Source organism: Montipora capricornis, chromosome 4 (assembly GCF_036669925.1).
Source record: "Montipora capricornis isolate CH-2021 chromosome 4, ASM3666992v2, whole genome shotgun sequence".
Lineage (NCBI taxonomy): Eukaryota > Metazoa > Cnidaria > Anthozoa > Scleractinia > Acroporidae > Montipora > Montipora capricornis.
This window is the reverse complement of record NC_090886.1, coordinates 43,618,850-43,626,349: the sequence shown is the minus strand read 5'-3', so window position 1 is coordinate 43,626,349 and position 7,500 is coordinate 43,618,850. Positions and strand designations below refer to the sequence as shown.

Here is a 7,500-nt window from a genome sequence, read left to right as displayed (position 1 = left end):
ACAAACTGTCTCAAAAGCCGGGTCTAGGAACTAAAAACGCCCGGCGCGTCCCCGAACACTTTGACGTCTCACTGGGTTACTACGGCGTGAACGGGCAACATGCCCGGATTTAAAGCATCGAAAGCACTGAGTGCTTTGCTGAGGCGGGGAAGGAGACGGTCTACAAGCAATGGATCCATAGCCAGAGGGGGGAGGAGGAGCCTTGTCTACGCCCTTCAAAATAGTAGTGGCTTCCCTGGCAACTTAAGCACGAACAGGATCCCCCAATAACCCGAGAAAAAGGCGCTGCAACTGAAGGTGGTCCAAGGCATCCGTCCTGGCTCTGATCTCATCCAGAGCAGCCGCATACTCTTCCGCTTTCTTGTGGCTTTCGTTTCTTGCCAGACGAACCAGAGACTGTAGCAGATCAAGGGCCTCATATTTGTCGAACATCGCGGTAGGGCGACTGATATGTCGACGCAAGGCTGCGAGAGCTGACTCTGAACTTTCCAAAGTCTTCAGCTGTTCCAACGACTTAATCTTGTCCTCAAGAATCTTAATACGGGCAGCGGCCTATGACAAAATAAACAGCCCAAACCAATATGACTTAAAGTTCAAGTTTACTTTCCATAAACAATATCCTGCAACACGTAATACCTTCCATAACGGTATATCACATCAATAGATTGCCTCTACCAGAGGTACACGCAAAACAGTCGCGCAACAACGCGTTGCCCGCACCGGTACCATACAGAAACAGTCACGCACAGCACGTTGCCTCACCAGCTGTGTACGCAAGCACAAGACGTTGCCTTCACCAGTTGGTATAGGCAAAGCAGCCACGCAGCAACACGTCGCCTTGACCGGTGGCATACGCAAAAGAGTCACGTAACAACACGTTGCCTTCAACAGTGGTACCCACCAAAACAGTCACGCAACAACGCGTTGCCTTCACCGGTGGAAAACGGAAAACAATCACGCAACAATATGTTGCCTTCACCAGTGGTACCCGCAAAAACAGTCACGCAATAACACGCTATCCTCATCAAAGGAAAACGCGAACAAAACACGCAACAACACGTTGCCTTCACTGGTGGTACACGTAAAACATTCACGCAACAACACGTTGCCTTCACCAGTGGTACACGCAAAAAATAGTCACGCATGAACGCGTTGCCTTCACCGGTGGTATACGCAAATAGTTTACCCAACGATATGTTGCCTTGACCAGCGGTCACGCAACAACAACATGTTGTCCTCACCGGTGGAATTCACGAAAACAGTGCCAAAAAAACAGGTTGCCTTCACCACCGGAATACAATAACAGCCATGCAACAACACGTTGCCTTCACTGGTTGAATACCACCGTAACCTCCACGCAATTGCCTAAACTGGCGGTATGCCGCAAGAAAATCCACGCAACCACAAAAAGCCTAGAGCAGCGGAAAACGCATGCAAAAAGAACTAAACCAAAGTTTTTTTTTTGACGTAAATTCACCCACACCGGGAGACGAAGAAACACCCGAACAATGCTAGCCAAAAACAAAACGAGAAAGCCTAAATTGCGGAAGCTGAAAAACGCAACAGAGAGCCACAGAGGCATGCAAAAATAGGAGGAAACAAAAGCCCGAAAACAATACGGAGCATAAAAACAATAGCTTCAAAGGAGTATACAGGTTTACCGGAATAAACCCAAACAAAAGAACCGAGAAAGAAAATATAAATGAACCGGAGACAAACGTAGGCACTAAAACTACAGGCAGCGGGTAAAACACGATAAAAAAACATAAACCTGGCTAAGGACCAACAATATTGCCGGGGGCGGTGCGAGAACCGGATCAACAGCAGGCGGTTCTTCTACAACTGGCAGTGGCTCAACGGCAGCGTGCTCCACGATTGGAGCAGCGACGGGAGCGGGTGGAGGGTGAAGGCGATGTTCTGCCGATGTTCTGCCATCTATGCTGGTGGCGGTTGACTGTGCAAGGAACAGAAGCGAAAGTTGGCCGTCGTCCCGGAGTACGGTTAAAATGACCACGTTTCAGGCAGGGCGATAAAATATATACTCGAAGACCGCAAAGCATCAACACCGCAATAAGCGTGCGCGGAAGCGGGGGAATTCGAACACATAATGAAAACTTCTGCCATGAGCTAATTAATTATGCAGTGAGAATAGTTATTGACTGGATTGTTTGAAATTTTGCGTAAAGCTACATAAACTAGAATAAACTATCCAAATTTATATACTGAGCCTTGACGTTATAATTACAGTGCGAACTGGAGCTGGTCCAGGAAAGAGCCTGTCAATCATTTGCCCCAGTCTGTCTTATGACGAGGAACTAACAGAAGCTGGTATTCCAACCATTATTAGCCTGCGTAGCTGGCGGTATTTTTGGCGCGAGAGACAAATTAACGAGCGGCAAAGGCGCGCGGAATGGGGAGAGGCGATGTGAAACACCGCTTGCATGAAAACTAGGATTTTCTGAGAGGACGGAAATTTCTGATTGGCTGATATCAAGAACACGTCAATCAAATGTTACTTGAGACATTCGTCAAATTTGTCCTTTCTGTTAAGGAAAATCAACAAGAGACTTCGGGTAGCCTACACTTTCTTCGAAGGATTTTTAGCCGACTTCCTTGAAGTTCGCACATGGTTTGAACAAATGGGGCCTGATCTCTAAATATGTATGGTTTCGTCCAATGACCTCGTCAGTTGATCGCTATATATAGACAACGGACAAGGTCATAATTGGGCGAAACTAGTTTTAAATCGCGTATGTAAATTTGTGTGTTGAAAGTAGATCCGAAATAGGTATTTCCTGAATGAAGTGAAAACTGTCATGTTTTCTCACTAAAAGTAATTGTTAAAAATAGGTGAGAATACAAGGGCAGGGGGTGGGGGTGCGAAAATTCCAAAGGCCATTCAATACTTTTTTCAAAGTTTAGACACAACTGATACCTGTCAAATAACTGTGTGCGCAGCAACCTTTCCAAAGAGAGGACGCAATGCTGGAGTTGAACTTGTTACAATACAACCTGTCTTAAATCATGTAAATTTATTGTTTTACAACGCTAACTTAGTAGTCAGAAGTTTGCATCATATCAAAACAAGGACAGCTACGACCACGTTTATTAAACTTGGTAACTGAGCACATTAAGGTGAAATTGCCCATAACTTCATGCATATTAAAGTCACCATGAATTGGAGAAAAGGATGGCTCAATGCAGTGTCCTCAAATAACGATAACAAATGTCTCCTTGAAGCCCTGATCAAGTTTACAGAATACTGGCCAGCTAATGAATGATACAATTTTCCCTGGCCAAAAAAAAAATAAACAAGGCTCGAGCCAAAGTTGTTCAAAAGGAAGAAAGCATTATCCCAGACAAAATCACTGTCCAAAAGACAAGCATTTCAAGACTAACTAGTGGTCACTAGTAGTAGCTATCGCTACTGCCAACGAGACACTGTCAATGTAATACATAGTTGGCAGATTTGGATCACAGTGCTATTTTTGGAGCCCGACAGAAGTTGTACTTTTTTTATTTCAAAGTACTGCGATACAACTTCTCTAGTTAACAAGAACACAATGACAATAGAAATGTAAATGCAATTCTTGCACACTTTGTATTTCGAACAACAATGTAAAAGCCAATGTGTTATAATATTGAATGTACAGCTGTAATTTTTTGAACAGCCATAATTTTAACAGGAATATACAATAATTAAGTTGGATAAAGAAAATAACACAAACAGCGGTGATAAACATTGTATTCCAACGTATTTTTTTTTATATAAAACTTGACGTTTCGTATGCTAGTCAACATACATTATCAAAAGTGACCGTTACAATTTAGTACGCGACTTCGTCTCGGGTTTGCATAACTGTCGAGAATTCTCCCAACCCCTCTCGTGTTTATATCAGGCTATGCAAACAAGGAAAACGTTTTCCATTTATTTTATATAGATATCGTAAACATTAGGGGTCTGGAACCTAGACTGAGAAAAATGATCTGCAGCAGTACGTGTCTAGACATAATGAGGAGTAATAGCTAAAACAGCAATAACCTCTCACTACTAATATTGACATTAAGGGAAGGCTTTAGCTCTCGAATGAACGACGTCTCTTTCATTTTGCAGTGAAAGTCGGTTTTCCCGGACGCTAAAATGTCAAAGTGATCCCATTTAATGTCGTGACCCGTGATTTTCACATGATCATCAATGGCTCATGAATGGTCACTTTTAGCGGGGGCCTTGAAATCTTCTGTTTTTCTGTCATGGAGTCTTCGTTTTGTTTTGCCAATGTACAATTCATCACAGTTCCAGAAACCAGCTTTGGACCTCTGAGATCGGTTCAATCGATCTTTGTATGGAAAAAAGGATTTGATGCGCAAGTGTTTTGGAATATGATCTTGACGAAAGAGTAGAAATTGTATATGCAGGATTTCAGACTTTTCGTGACTTGGTTACTGTGAAGTCCTAAGTAGGGTAACACGATTAAGATATCTTTTTTGGGGACTGTAGCTTAAACAGGGTTATTTGGTTTGTTTTTATTTTTGTTCAATACATCGTTAATGTTGAACGTGATAATACCGTCCTTGAGGGTAACCATTTTGCAACAAGAGCTTTCTCAAATCTTTAATAACGGCCTGTAATAAAGATGGCGAGGAGCAAATTCGGAAGCATCAATAGGTGAGAGTGCGGATGAGGTTGATTTTGTACTTTCGAAGTGTGAATGAATCCCACTTGGTGTTATAAAGGCCTGTGAATGTCTTCTTCCGGTAGACAGATGTAGAGAAAGTGTTGTCAGGGCAGCGTTTGAGAAGGATGTCTATAAATGGAATCTTATTGTCTTGTTCGAGTTCAATAGTAAACTTAATGCTATCGTGTCGACTATTTAAAAAACTTAAAAACTCATTAGCATTGTCTTTGCTGTCAAACATGGTGAAGGTGTCATCTACATATCGGAACCAAAGTGAAGGACAGAATCTGCTGTTCATAAACCATTTTTCCTCAAAGTGGCACATGAAGATGTTAGTCAAAACGGGGCCTAAAGGTGAACCCATGGCTACACCATTAATCTGATCGTAGTATTGGCCATCAAATACTACGAAAATCACCGAACTGTTGAATGGGCTCAACTTTTTATATCGTCGCCACACCCACTTTTTGTTGCTGCCCCGCCCATTTTCGTCGAAGAATTCAGTTGGTACTTAAAGTAACAAACTGAGACTTACAGTGGTGGCAGACCGTAGTTATGTCAACCGCAAAATTTCCTTATTCCCCTGGGTCCCGCCATGGCTGCATTAGGGACTTTAAGATAGTACATGACGGTAGACTGGGATGGTTAGATGAGTGTCATGTCACGCAAAATCCCCGTGACATTTGACCGTCGTGCTTCCAGGACGGTATGTTTTCGCCGGGTTTCTCGTCGTGGAATACGGTGAAAACGGTAGGAATTCATCCACACTTATTCGCACTATTTTAGTCTTTTCCCTTATTATGCATCGAAAACTGATCACCCAATGTGTTAAATGTGCATTTGGTTGTGTTTGTCTTGATTTATCCATCGCTGAAATGAAAAAATCTAGCGAAAATTCTGAGTTCATTCAAAGACATCACTCGGCCACATCGCGGCTCATACCAAAATTTGCTTGTTCTCAATGTAGCGTTATCCATAATCCACCATGACACAGGAGGAAAGCAGAAAAGACAGGTAAAAGAGATAATTGTAGCCGCATTTTTTGTTTATGAACCAATTCCCCTTAGCGGATTTACACTCGCTAGAATCCAAGGAATCTAAACAAAATGGTTCAAATTCCCAGTAAGGATATTAAAAGAGGATTCACTGATTCGTATTCATCATCATGGTATAAAACAAGAAATTCCTCCTCGCTAATTGAACCTTCTGCAAAAGAAATTACAAGAGAATTCCTCGCCTCTTCAAAAGACATGTTTATTCCACCGTCCTACGCTCGTGTTGGCCGAATCTTAAGTTAACGAGATGCTTCTGTGAAGCATACACTGGGTTGCCTGTGGTACGTGCTACAGAAAATCAGAAGGCACTGAATTGTGTGGTATTGAAATACAGCATTCCAGTCTCTGAAGAACAACAAATAAAGGAGAAGCGAGAAACATTGGCTTCTGGGCTGACATGTTGATAATTTTCAAGTTCCCCCACAACTTCTGTTTACCACAAGTGTGCCCTCTGAGCATCTGACAGCTTTCTAATACTAAAGTTCACTGAAGTTAAGCATCGGACCGAAAATACTATTAACTCTAACAAATGCGAACTCAGCAAGGTACAGATCTTGTTTGCTTGCTTTATGCAAAACAAATATTGATGAAAAAGCAAATAACTATTGATACACAGTTTTCAGAAAGAGCAGAAGGAAGTTTCCCGAACGGTCGATCGAGAATAAAATATTTACGACATCAAAACAACATTAATTTTGAACCGTGAATATAGAATATAAAAGTTACGATCAGCGACAAACATTTTGGGAGATTTTTGCTACGTTCAAGTAAATTGCAAAATCGAAAGTGACATGGCCGGAATTCAGCGGGCGCCATGATTAAGTTACCGCGGCATGTTTACTCGCTAAACAGTGAAGCATCTGTGTCAAATGATGGCAAGATACCGGGTTTTTGTAAGTTTCTTTTTCAGTCAAGTGTTATAAAGTTTGACAATGAAATGAGCGAAGTCAAAACAAAGATCACAATCGCCCAACTCTTATTTATGCAAAGTCAAAATTTACTCTCCAAGACGCGTACGACGTTATTTATCACCAGGTAATTCCATCATTTTGGAAATAGCAGCTACTTTATTATTCATCTGCGTCACAAGTTTTCACTGATTTTGGGGCTCATTTTGTTGAAACTCAAGCACGCTTCCAACAGGCCTGTGAACCCTTCCTGCTTACAGAGCAATACTAAAAAACTTCTCCCATATCACATTTCAACCTTAAGCTCGAAAATTCAATACACAACATGATATTATAATTCACAAAGGCAGAAAATACCACAGAATCCTTTTCCAGCGAAAAAAATTATGGAAACTAACAACATATTTGCTCTTAGAGGCGAAAACCTCTTCCTATTTCATTGCGTGCGTGAAGACAAGAAACTCAATCGTGTCAAATTACCATGTACTTCAGGTAAATTGAGCTCACTTTGATTTCGTCTCGACGGGCGATAGATTGTTGTCGAAGTCCAGTACTCGTCGCTTTTGAGCTTCCTGCCTAGTTTATCCAACTGACTTTCCATTATTGAGCTCCATAAGGGTATATTTTGTTTAAGGATCCACTAAAACGCCATTCGCGTTACATGACTTTCGACGCCATTGCAGGCTAAGTTAATGATTCTACTGTGTCCACCAGAGAAATCTACGCAGTTCCACTACCCTCTCGATCCTAAGAACATACGCATAGAAGGCTCTATGCACAAAGACACCACTTACCAGGGGAGTGACAGGCAAGACTTTTACCGACACGGAAAAAAAAAAAAAAAACTAAAAAAAGAAAAAC

The 7,500-nt window shown here is 41.9% G+C and overlaps 1 protein-coding gene and 1 pseudogene across 1 annotated transcript in view; one reads left to right on the top strand and one right to left on the bottom strand.

Moving 5' to 3' along the window:
- The window catches only part of LOC138046723 (uncharacterized), a 6,033-nt pseudogene extending 5,181 nt beyond the window's left edge, over window positions 1-852 (bottom strand).
- The window catches only part of LOC138044955 (NLR family CARD domain-containing protein 3-like), a 383,130-nt gene that overhangs the window by 54,737 nt on the left and 320,893 nt on the right, over window positions 1-7,500 (top strand). The window lies entirely within an intron of this gene.